The sequence below is a fragment of the Monodelphis domestica genome, chromosome 1 (assembly GCF_027887165.1).
Source record: "Monodelphis domestica isolate mMonDom1 chromosome 1, mMonDom1.pri, whole genome shotgun sequence".
Lineage (NCBI taxonomy): Eukaryota > Metazoa > Chordata > Mammalia > Didelphimorphia > Didelphidae > Monodelphis > Monodelphis domestica.
The window spans coordinates 625,331,561-625,344,404 of record NC_077227.1 but is presented as its reverse complement, the minus strand read 5'-3'; the positions used below and the strand labels follow the sequence as shown (position 1 = coordinate 625,344,404).

Here is a 12,844-nt window from a genome sequence, read left to right as displayed (position 1 = left end):
TAGATCTATACCTGGAGATATAGATTTCCCCCTATATACATGGAAACACATACATATATAAGATACAGAATAGTTATCTAATTCATAAATACAAATATATAAGTAGCTAAAAACAAAGAAGTTTGGGAAGGCAGGCACTAGTGGTTGGGAGAAATCAGGAAAGGCTGTAAGTAGAAGTTGGTGGTAATACTGCTTTTGAAAGGAAAGGATAAATAATGGACAATCAGTGATATCCCACAAGAATAAAAGTAAAGTCAGAACATATGAAATCCCCTTCCTACCTCCCCCCCACATTAACCTGATTCTCCTTTGGAAAATTTTTGGAAGGAAAAGAATCAGAGTTATTCTGTATGGGCAACCTAAGTCGACTCCTGTCTAAAAGACTGAAGAAAATGCCCATATAGATGAAAGCACTTATCTGTTAAGATTACAGGATTATCCCCACTTTTTAAATGAATTGACTATCACTACCTAAGTCACCTAAATGATTAGAAATAAAAATATACATGCATGTGCCTGTGTGTCTATGTGCACACACAAGTCTGGATGTGAATCTTTATGTGAATACATATGAGAAATGCTTTGAGCTTCTTAGATGTTACATAAATTCAAAGTAACATTATGAATCTGCCCATCCCTTTGGAAAAAACTCCCTAATAATGTGTTCTTTTATATAAGTAGAAAATACCACATAGTTTTTAAATTTTAATTTATAACTTAAAAGGCTATCTTTTAAAAATCAAAGTGTATAATATCACACTCATTAGAATTTTCCTTTAAAACGTAAATTATTTGCTTTGCTGTACTACTAGGTAGCATTTCTCTCTACTTTATATTTATAATTTTTACTCTGGTGACTATCTAAAAATAGGATCTAGAGTAAAGATCGCTGGCCCAAACACGAGAAGATTTGAGTTCTGATAGTAACTTAGCTACTTACTATTTCTGTGACCTTGAAAAGTTATACCCTCTATGATTACTTATCTGTATAATGAGAGCTTCTTTGGGCAGCTAGGTGGTACATTGCACAGATCCCTGGGTCTAGAGTCAGAAAAACTCATCTTCCTGAGTTAAAATCTGACCTCGGACACTTACTAGCTATGGGATCTTGGGCAAGTCACTTAACCCTATTTGCCTCAGTTTCCTCATTTATAAAATGAGCTGGAGAAGGAAATGACACTCTACTCCAATATCTTTGCCAAGAAAACCCTAAATGGGATCATGATGAGTTGGTCATGCCTGAAACTACTTAATCAAAAACAAAAAGTGGTGCTTTACCACTTTTATACTCTGAAATACTGAAATACTCTGAAAATTTGTTGTGATGTTCAAATTTTTAAAATGTCCCAAAAAGCACTCTGTACAGGGCAAAATTCTAGACAAATAACAAATGATATTGTTATTTACTGTAATATCCCCTTTTCTGCTATTTTGTATGGTTCCTCTTCTATTTCTGCTAAAACAGTAATTAAAAGTAATACCAATGACCTGGAGAGAAACAATATTTCAATGTTCCAATCTATGCTCCAGATGACAACATTTCACCAATTCTGAAAAAAAATCCAAAACAAGACAACTCCATATGTGCTCATGTTTATATAATTTGATGGCCTATTTTGTGCTTTTCTAAAAGAAAAAAAAAGCATCTTTGTGATGCAGTGCTCAAGAAGACTCTTTTCTTAAGAAAATGATTTCTGAAAGCATCTCAAAAGCCAACAATTAGTTTCAGACTAATTGGCAAAATCAATTTAAATCATTAAAATAAAAATTTTAACTGAATTAAAAATTCTGTCATGGCCAGGAGTCCCTCAGAGCTGAGAAACTGAGGCTGGGAGTTCTGCACTGTAATTGCCAAGTCAGTTGAAGTGCTTGCCCAAGTCTAGCACCAATATGGCAGGCCCCTAAGGTGGAAGCAGTCAGACTAGATGAGAAAGGGTTTAAAAATGAAAAAGGTCTGCATGATTTAATGCCAAATAGTAATGAAATCAGCCAGTGAGTGGCTAAGGCACTTCTAGCCTGGACAAGATAAGGAGACTCAGCTTTCATTGATTGATTAATTAATTAAAACATAAATCTCAATCATTTTACAAGAAGAGGCTCTGTGATATAACGGAATATGCATCAACAGACCTTGGTTTTAGCTTCAGCTCCCCTGAAAACTACCCATGAGATGTTGGACAACTCACTTGATTTCCCTGTCTTTGGTAATTAGTCTTACCATCTATAAAGTGTAGAGATTAGACCATATGACCTTTAAAGTCCCTTAGAGACCGAAACTCCTACTTCATAATCTCTATAAGAAACTCACACTAGCCACACCTTTTTTGTTTTAAGAAGAAAACCCTCTATATCTGCCTTATGTATAGATAAGACCCACTGATAATTAGAAGCTCCTTATATAAAATGACTTTTAAAAATGATCTATTGAGTAAATTACGCATATTTCTTTTACTAAGTTTTGGTTTTGGTTTTTTGTTTTTTTTATTTTTGCTTTATTTTCCTTCTTAGTAAACCTTTTGTTCACTTTAGTGCAGAACCATTCAGACCTATAACAAATTCCAAATAAAAAGGGTCTGAATTAATACTCTGAAAAACCCAGCCATAACTTACTCATTACCAGAAATAACCTGCATGAATAGCTCATGGAACACTCTTGTCAATAAGAAGATAAATTCAGCAATTGTTTTGTCAAAATGAAGGGAACTCTGGTGCCAAAATATGAGAGCAATGTTTTTACTTTTATGCTGGGTGTTAACGTCATTTTTATGAATTCTGTTTTCAATTGTTTTCTGGGCCCACTTCCTCTCTGATTAAAGTGCTGGAGCTAGAGTCAAGAAGACCTGATTTCAATCTGACCTCAGATACTTAATGTGTGACCTCGACAAATTGTTGCTGTTGCTATTGATTTGTTCTCAATAGCATCTGACTCTTCTCACCCCCATTTGGGGGTTTTCTTGGTGAAGACACTAGGGTCATTTGCCATTTCCTTCTCCAGCTCACTTTACATATGAGGAAACTGAGGCACACAGGATTAAGTGACTTGCCCAGGGTCACCCCACCAGGAAGTATCTGAGGCCAGATTTGAACTCAGGAAGATGAGTCTTCCAGATTCCAGGAACAATGCTCTATCCATCCTGCCACCATTTACCGCAAATTACCATTTGCCTCAATTTCCTCATTGTATAATGGGGACAATAATGCCAAATCCCAGGATCGAAGTGAGGAGAAAATGAGAAAATATTTATAATGCATTTTTCAAAATTTAAAGCCCGATGCAACTGTTTGTTGTTTTTTTTTTATTTCTCACACTACCTTTCAAGCCTCATCTTTTATACTGAAGGAAAACAATCCCATAATTAATAATCTTCTAATGTAGGAAAATACAATTTAAATTATTTTAGAATTAGAGAGAGAAGGGAATTACTGCCTCCCTGGGCATCCACCCAAAGGGGTATCAAATACAATCATGGGTTTTTAGCATTACTTAAAAAGAGAAGTTTGGAGGAGGAATATTTAGGGGAAAAACAATGAGTTCTGGTTTGGACATGTTGAGTCTAAGATGCTAACGGGGCATCTAGTGAAACTGTCAGACAGCTGGAAATGAAGGTCTGGAGTTCAGTGCTAGTTATATAGGATCCTAGCAGGAAATTTATAGGGAGTCCAAAAGATGAGGGAACCGACAGCCAGGAGAAATCCTAGGGTCACAGTAGCACAGAACCACTTATCACTTAATTTCTCAGAGCCCGTTTCTTCAAAGTTAATCAATAAACATTTCTTAAGTGCCAGGCACATACGTGCCAAGGACATAAAAAAAGAGTCCCTGCTCTCCTGCTCTCAAGCTCACAATCTCAGGGAATTACACAGGGGAGACAACATGCAAACAAATATATATAAAACTATATATATGTATATATATATGCATACACATGTATATATACACATATATGTGTGTGTACATATATATATGTGTGTGTGTAAAAATAAAATAAATGTGAAATAATTAGGTGAGAGATTAGCATTAAAATTCAGAGGGGTGGGGAAAGGCTTCCTATAAATGATGGCATTTTCGACATAAAGGAAGCCAGGGAAGTCAGGAAATGGAAATGAGGAGAACATTCTAGGTGTGAGAGTCGGCCAGAGAAAATGCTTAGAGCTGAGAGGTGGAGTTTCCTGTTGGTTTCAGTGTCACCTGAGCAAAAATACCACAGTAGGGAGTAAGGTATAAGGAAAGGCTGGATTGTGAAGGGCTTTGAATAACAGAGAATTTTGTGAATCAAAAGGGAGCCACTGATATTTATTGAGTAAGGGCTAGGGTCAGACCTGAACCTTTAGAAAATCACTCTGGTGGATGAATGGAAGATGGATCTGTGTGGGGAAAAGCCCTGATACAGAGAAGCCAATCAGTGGCCTATTGCAATAGTTCATGCATGAAGTGACATATACAATGAGGGAGATGGGCTAGATGGACCCTGATATCCTTACCAGCTCTGGCTCCATGCTCCCATACCTAGAACATTCCAAATAATTTCCACAAGATTCAATATATGCTAAGGGCAGAAATTCAGTCATATAAAACCCAGCAGATGATCAGTGGATTGAAAGAGTAAAGCATCTCATCTTTTTGAAAGACATCTTGACAGCAGTAATTCACATAAGTACCTTTTCCCTTGGAAACATTTAGGTAGCAATTATCATAGACTTTCCCCCCTACTAAGTTAGATTTTTTGAATATGCAAATCACTTTTCATTTTAATTCCAGACTAAATCAGTTATCAACACAAATCTATTTCTTGCAGGGAATCAAAAAAGAGGAAAAATTAATGGTAAAATTAAGACAGATAAGGAAAGAGGTGGTCAAAATCAGATCAACAAGTTATAGAAAGATATATATATATATATATATGTGTAGCATCCTACGGGGTCTAATACTTTATTTTAAACAGAATCATCTGGAAAATAATTTCTACATAACACTGGGACCTTTGAAATGTTTTATTGGATTAACAAAACTTGTAGTGATGCTTTGAAATTTATCAGTGCCAACCTATTTGAATTTCAAGTGTACCTCATCTGTCCATAGCAGAGATGATGCCCTGACTTCCAAGAAAACAGATTAAAGAAAGTAGAAATAGTATATATTTAATTTTCTAACTTCTTTTGAAATCATTGTTAGTCTTGACAGGCTCAATTTATTTCCTTTAGGATCTAGGAATATGGGCTAGTATTTCTTTTGTGGTTGTAAATAAAAAAATGCTTGCAACTCAGAGAATCTGTGGAGTTATTAATATAAATTGATAGATTAAATAGATACTAGAAACTATGCATTGTGAGCACCTTCTTGTATCTTTCTCCTTATCCTATATCCCTGGACATCCTACTATTTCTTCCTTTATTATATGATAAAGAAGTAATTCTTCTCTTTTGCAAGACCAACCCTTCATCCCATTCTATCTCATCCCATCTTCTCAGGCATATTTCTTCTACTATAAATCCTCCTTGTTTTCAAATCTTCAATTTAATCATATCTAAAGTTTTCCTCCCTTCTTTCTACAAGACACCTAAGTGTGGCCCATTCTTCAAAAATACTAGATCATATTATTTCTACTAGATATTATTTTGTATTTCTCCTTCCCTTCTCAGAGACACTCTTTGAAAAAGTCAACTATCATAGAACTTCATTTTACACAAATCCAACATACAAGAATTTAGGTTTGCACAACTGGCAATCAAAAATATAAATAAAGGCAGGAAATATGTAAAATAAAATTTAAAAAAAAATGCACTTAATTCTACCAGTTTCCCATGCAGTATAATGTCTCACAGTAATTCACCCAATCACCCCCATTCTCACTCTGACAAGCATTATGAGTGCAGCATTACATCATTTTGTGCCAAATATTAGCTCCCCATCAGTGTTTGTCCAGCATTCTCACCTTTAGCAAGTTGTGACCATGTCAGAGCAGCACTTCTCTTTGTTTCATTAATGCTATTTAATTATTAACAATGGCCTCAAAGTATAAGAGTAGTGATACTGATAACTGTTAATCCTAAGAAAAGTCATAAAATGTCTAAGTACATTCATCTAAGAAATACTAAATAATGAGATTTACTATTATGCACAATTTTCAAGTTAGCATAATGGATCTTGGAGCCAATTGGTTGAATAAAATGAAATTCTCCTGAATATAGTCAAATGCTTCTACTTATTCTCTCATTCACTTCCAAACCCTCTGCAATATGATTTCCTGCCTCATTATTCATCTGAAACTGCACTAAACATGTCTTTTGGATTCTCCTCCTGCTTGACCTCCCTCCTGGAGACTCTCTCCTCTCTTGGGTTTTGTGACATTGTTCTCTCTTCATTCTCTTCCTCTCTCTCCAACTCCAATCTCAGTCTCCTTTCCTGGGAACATATGCATGTTTCACCCCCTAATTATAGGTGTATTCAGTCATTTCAATCATGTCCAGATCTTAGTGACCTCATTTGGGGTTTTCTTGACAAAGAAACTGGAATGACTTGCCATTTCCTTCTCCATTTCATTTAACAGATGAGGAAACTGAGGCAAACAGGGGGAAGTGACTTATTTAGGGTCACCCAGCTAGTGTTTGAGGCCAGATTTGAACTCAAGAAAAGGAATCTTCCTGATTCCCAGCTGGGTGCCCTCTTTTCCATTTATACTCTTTCATAGTCATTTCATCAGCTGCCACCAATTCAATTCTATCTAAGTAGATGATTTCGTCATTCCAGCCCTAGCCTCTCTCTGAAACTCCAGTCCCACAATGGCAACTGCCTACCATGCATTTTGGCCTAAATATCCTAGAGGAATTAAACATTTGGCCTATCAGAAGCAGATCTTTTTTCCCCTCAAATTTCCAACTCCACGGTCTCCTCTGCCTCCTCACTCTCATTCCCCCAACAACTAGCTTCTCCTTCCCATCTCCCCATCAGTCTCCTTTTAATCCAATCCCAGAACAGCCACCTCTTGCCTAGGCTCCTGCCCTCTCTTCTCACTCTCATCTGTTCTTCACACAGCTGCCAAAATGATGGTACAGCTTCCTTATTCCAGCTCCAGCAGCAGCATCCTGTTCCCTAGAGGATGCACCCTCCACTCCTGTGCTTGACACTTAAAGCACGCCACCCCCCAGCCCCTTCCAATTTTTCCAGGCTGTTTATACAACAGTCCTCTCTCATACTGTAAAATCGGTTCAAGAGAGGTATCCCCATTCTTCACCCCCAAAATTCTTCATCTCCCATTTCTCGGCTTTTGCACCAGCTGCTCCCAATGCTTGCAATCATCTTGCTACTCACCACCACCTCTTAGAATTCCTGCTTTCTTTCAATACTCAGCTCGAGTGTCATCTTCTGGGGAGCTCCTTCCCTGTACCCCAAGGTCTGGTGCCTTTCCCTACCCTTTGCCTGTATCTTACATACACATATTGAAGGATAGGATTCATTGAATTAATCAACTCATAATTGATTATGATCAATAAGATTCCTTCATACTTTAATGAAAGGAGAATGACTCTCCATCAATCTTGGGCTTTGGACTAACTGCTAACAGTAATTGGAACTGGAATGTTGAACAGGAAGTATTTGGATAGGTTGAAGAAACCAGGGGTTATCTAGAAATTACCAAGAGACTTGAACACCAGAGTCACTCCAGAGATGGAGCCCAGGAGGCATTCCACTTAAGCCCCTGGAGGAGGAGGAATTATTACGTTAGTGGGGAAGAGAGGCTTTGGCTTCAGTCTGGTGGAGGCTCTCTTTCCTCCATGCTCCTCTCCTGCCTTCCTCCCTCTTCTAACAATGTCCCTGGAGCAGCAGTCAGAAAACATGGAGAGCCCAGCAGAGGCTGGATAGAGGTTGAGGATGTCCCAAGAAGCCCAGGAAAGAAGGTGCCCCAGATCTAAAGGGGGACTTCTTGAGCTTCCCTCAGGGGGCAAAAAAAGACTTCTAAAAATCAGAGCCTAGAAGTTATTATTCCTTTGTAACCTTTACTCTCTAGACTCTTTGTATCATCATAAGAGAGAATGTCAGTGTTTTGGAGGGATGTTTCATAACTCCTGAACTTACTGTACAATTTTAGTAAAAACTCTCCTCTAGAAAATGATGGCATCTGGCCAACCAATGAACATCCACCCATCATCCAGGGGAGAATGCACAAGAATCAGGGCCTGCCAGCTACAGCTAAATACTCTCGGTGTCCTGGCTGAGGAGTCACAGAACTTTACAGGGAGGCCCACTCAAACACATACTACACATGTGTAGGCTACTTGAGAGCACACAGTATGCTCTGTTTTTTGTTTGTATCTGGTGCACACAGAAAGTGCTTCATGAAAAAGCTTGTTCATGAATGGCCAATGGATGTCCAAAGTGAAATGCACCAATTCAGGAAGGAGTAAATTTCTCCTACTAGAGAACTTCAAACAAAATCGGGGTTATCTATTTCAGTATTTTAGGACGCCACAATATTGGGCACATAGTTGATGTTCAGTAAATGTTGTCTCCTTGAAAGAATGAATGATGTAATTTTTTCCCATTTAATTGTACCTGGAGTCACACACTTAGCAGGCTTAGTACTAGGCCTATCCTTACTGAAATAATTTTACTACTTTCATTAATTCTTCAAAGAAAAGAGTCAATTGTAAAACATTCTCTTCATTTATCTTCCAAAACAAGTGAAAAAATACAGAGAAGAAACCTTAAAGATTACCTAGTTCAGACCTCCTAATTTTACGGATTAGTAAAAAAAAAAGAGCCATTAAGATGTTAAATGATTTATCAATGGTTGCCTAGTAGTAAGTCCTAAGATTTGATCCCAGACACTCTGGGATTCCAAATCAGGGTCCTTTTTCTATAATATTCTACTATGTAAACATGGCCGATTCATGAGAGGCACTGTGGGAGTATAGGCAAAGAGCTTAGACTTAAATCAGGTGACCCGGGTTCAATAACTTGAGTCAGGTACTTAGCCGTGTGTAATGACAGGCATGCAACTTAACCTCTCAAAGGCTCAATACTCTCATCTATAAAATGGAAACAACGGCAGAGCATGCCTCAAAGGACTGCTGTGAATGAGGAAAGTGCTGTAGAAAATATAAAACCCTATATAAATGAGTTATTATGATGATCAATAGAGCCATTTGGACCATGTTATAAATCCAGCAATAGTATCTTTAAGAATCCATTTGCATACTTCATCTAAAAAGGCTCCTTTAAATGTTTATTTTAACCGTCTTCTGCAATCATTCCTATTTTTTTTTTTTGTATTTGTCTTATCAGGGACTCATTTGACTGAAGCTTACACAGATGTTCAAAGTCTTTTGGTTGTTTCCATTTCTAAATATTTCCCAACTTTGGAGATCTACCCCTTTGAAAAGCCAGGAAAGTACAATCACTCCCCAAGTGAAGTACGCCTGTCTGGGTATCAGGGTCCCATTAACGCCTTGGGAGAGGCTGCTTACCCACTGGCACTCTAGTGCTCTGAAAGAACAAAATTGCATTACACGGGTGAATGCTGTAGTCCCGGCGAGGATTTTATTCACTCTGACTGATCACAAGGTCAGGCAGAGACTTAACTGTGATCCATTTTTCAATATTAGCAAACAGCTTCAGGTTTAGTTATCCAAGACCTTCCAAACAACACCTAAAGTTCAAGTGCATCGTTAAGATTTTCATCTTTTTGAGATGAGGAAGGAAGGAAAAGGGGAAAAAAATTAGAGGGAAAAGACCTTGAGAGAGGCACAGTTCTTGACTCTGTTACCCAGTGCATCCCTGACATCCTGATTCACACTAACAAAAAACTTATCCAACTTTTATTTTTATATCAGCCAGTTGGGAAAGAACAAGAATCTTCAAATAGGGCTCCACAGAAACACTACTAATCTGTTAGTTCTCCATGGGAATTCGATGGAGGGAAATGATGTTATATTTTAGAGTTTCCTTTCAAAGGACTATTTTTTCCCAAATTTTAAGTTTATCTAAGGATATGATTCCTGAATCTAGGTTCTTTTTTCTCCATTTGTCTTAAAGCTTGCCCTTATCTTTACCCTGAAGTAAGACATTTGTTCTCCATCAGAGAGAGAACTGGAAAGTGAATTGCATAAATGCTGACACTTATAGGTGGAAAATTGATTACACTTGTATTAGGCTGACCCAGATAAAGAACATCATTAGAAGGAGAGGGGAAGAGTACAACCACCACCATTCTCAATCATATAAAACAAATATTGACTTATTGTATTATTATCATCAATATTTCACATCAATATTCTTCAGATCCATAATTTCATCTGAGAGTTGAAAGTTCAATGTCTTTATTTTATTTTTATTCTACCAATTGAAGGGTCAAAGCCAAAAGAAGGAAAAAAATTAATTTCTTGACAATGACAAATAAAATCACTACATTCATTGGCTCCTGTATAATAAAAATCCATCATAAACTAAGGGCAGTAGTTTTAGAATAAAATTTGAAGGATTGAAGAAGAACCTTGAGAACACAGACTAAAGTCTATTGTCTTAGCCTTTTATCCTTTGATACCAAAAAAGCCAGGTACAATTTCTGGATTACAATCTCATTAGTTTTTCATTACAACTCTGTATTGCTATATATTGTATATAATGTATATAATGTCATTATTTTCAGTCACTTGAGAGAATAAGTTATTTTGTTCTCATTTCATGTTCCTACACAATACATATAATTTCTAGATTTTTTAAAGTTTTCCTGCTAGAGTCATGTTTGCATTAGAACAGCTTATAGTTTTCATTTTAATTTTCATTTTTCAGATGATGTCAGAAAGTTTATAAATGATGACACCACCTTATTTTAATTAGATGGCATCTATCTTGAAGAAGTCCATGGGAGTTTTATTTTTGGGGATTATTCCAAATGAGGCATGAGGGGGAAGGTTTTATAATCCTCATATGTTGAAAATTTTACTGGAAAGTTAGTTGCTAGAGCATAGCTAGTTATGTAAAAATCTTTCCACCAAATGTTTCTGAATATATATATATATATATATATATATATATATATTTCAACTAAAGTGTGAAATGGCAAAGAAAACTTTATTCTCAATTTTACTTAAAAGTAGGGTTAGAAAATGTATCTTTGTAAAATGCCTTTTACCTTAAATAAAGATAACTAGGAAGGATAGTGAGGGGACTTGAAATCATGTAAATAAGGAATTTTTTAAAGAACTGTGAGCATTTTGTTCAGAGAAGAGGTGAGACATAGAGAACAGAGGGTAAAAATGCCTTGATATTTTGAATGGCTATCACATTAAAAAACAAACAAACCAAAAAATGTAAGTCTTATTTTGTGCAACTCCCTTAGGAAGAATGGGTAGAAGTTGCAAGGTCACAATTTTCAGTTCAATATAAAGAATAATTAAAAAAAACAGAGCTGATGTAAAAAAAAAGTCAATTTTTAAAAAAGTCAATTGATTGGGAGCAGCTGGGTAGCTCAGTGGATTGATAGCCAGACCTAGAGACAGGAGGTCCTAGGTTCAAATCTGACCTCAGACACTTCCCAGCTGTGTGACCCTGGGCAAGTCACTTAACCCCCATTGCCTAGCCCTTTCCACTCTTCTGCCTTGGAACCAATACACAGTATTGATTCCAAGACAGAATGTAAGAGTTTAAAAAAAAGTCAATTCATTAATCAAGAAAGCATGGGTCATGCACTATGATGCTTGGTGTTAGGGATACAAACAGCAAGAATAAAATAATCCTTACCATTTGACATAAGGTAGTGAGTTCTCTGTCATTCCTACTCTTGAAAACAATGTGTTCAAACCAGAAACCACTTGTTGGAGATACAGTAGAAAGGTAGGTAATTGAGGTGATGTCCTCTGAAATACATGTCAAATCCAAAATTATATTATTCTATTTTTTCATGGAGACTTAAAAATATAATTCCAATTTTTTTACTTTAATTGTACACTAATCAAAAATGTACATTAATTCCATTATGTACTCTACATTTTCAAAGATGGAAAAGCTTTAAGGACATACAGTCTTATTCCTTCTATCTCTTATAGGCTGGCAATTGGTAAATACAAATTCTGACCCTTAGTAAACCCCTGTCTGCTAAAATAGTGGAAAACACTAAATAAATAAATTGATTTAAACTATATTCATTAATTAATTTTTAAAAATAATAAAATAAAATAGAGGAAAACCAAATGGGATTTCCCATTTCCATGTATCATTCCACACTTGTAAGTTCTCCAGGATACTCTGCTTCTCCTTCCCTCACACCTGAATATCCGATGGTGCATAATAGCAAGGGTCTGTCTTCCTCATCCTGCTGAATCATGAAGTTGTCTGCCTTGCTCCTGAGCACTCAGGGTTTCAATGGGCATTCGTTAGGGATGCAACCATTAGGGGAAGGCAAACTAATCTTTTAAATCCCCCCCAATGGCCCCCCAGGCCTGCCCTCTGTCTGTAAGGCACTCCCTTCCTAATTCTCTCTCCCTGTACTCCTAACTGCCTTCAATCTCACTTTGGGGAAGTCCTTTCTTGGGTCACCTACTTTGTTTCATTTCCTTTAGTAAGCCTCCCATCGCTTTCCCTCTAATGTACATTAGTTACTATGGAAACAAGGATACTACTGACATGGGCAGAACTGAATCATACTCTGTTTCAGCATAAAAAAATCAATTGTTTTCAGAGTAGAGACATGTGGTCAATCAAGGACCGTGATATCCTGGTTTAGGAAATACAGCAGCGGGTGTGTTAACATCCTTACTGACCACAGGTTTATCCACGTTTCATTTCTCCAAAAATGACATTCATTTATTTACTCTCTTTGAGCGTACAGTGCACTCAATGATATTC

At 36.8% G+C, this 12,844-nt stretch overlaps 1 protein-coding gene across 2 annotated transcripts in view; it reads right to left on the bottom strand.

Annotated features, from left to right (window-relative positions):
- Nucleotides 1–12,844, bottom strand: part of PAK5 (p21 (RAC1) activated kinase 5) — a 320,486-nt gene that overhangs the window by 298,335 nt on the left and 9,307 nt on the right. The window contains exon 1 of one of the 2 annotated variants that reach the window (XM_056813892.1): nucleotides 7,310–8,122. The exons of the other annotated variant lie outside the window; for it this stretch is intronic. The gene's annotated coding sequence lies outside the window, so the exon portion shown is untranslated. Of the gene's footprint in view, nucleotides 1–7,309; nucleotides 8,123–12,844 lie in introns of those variants that run through there. 2 annotated transcript variants of the gene reach the window in all.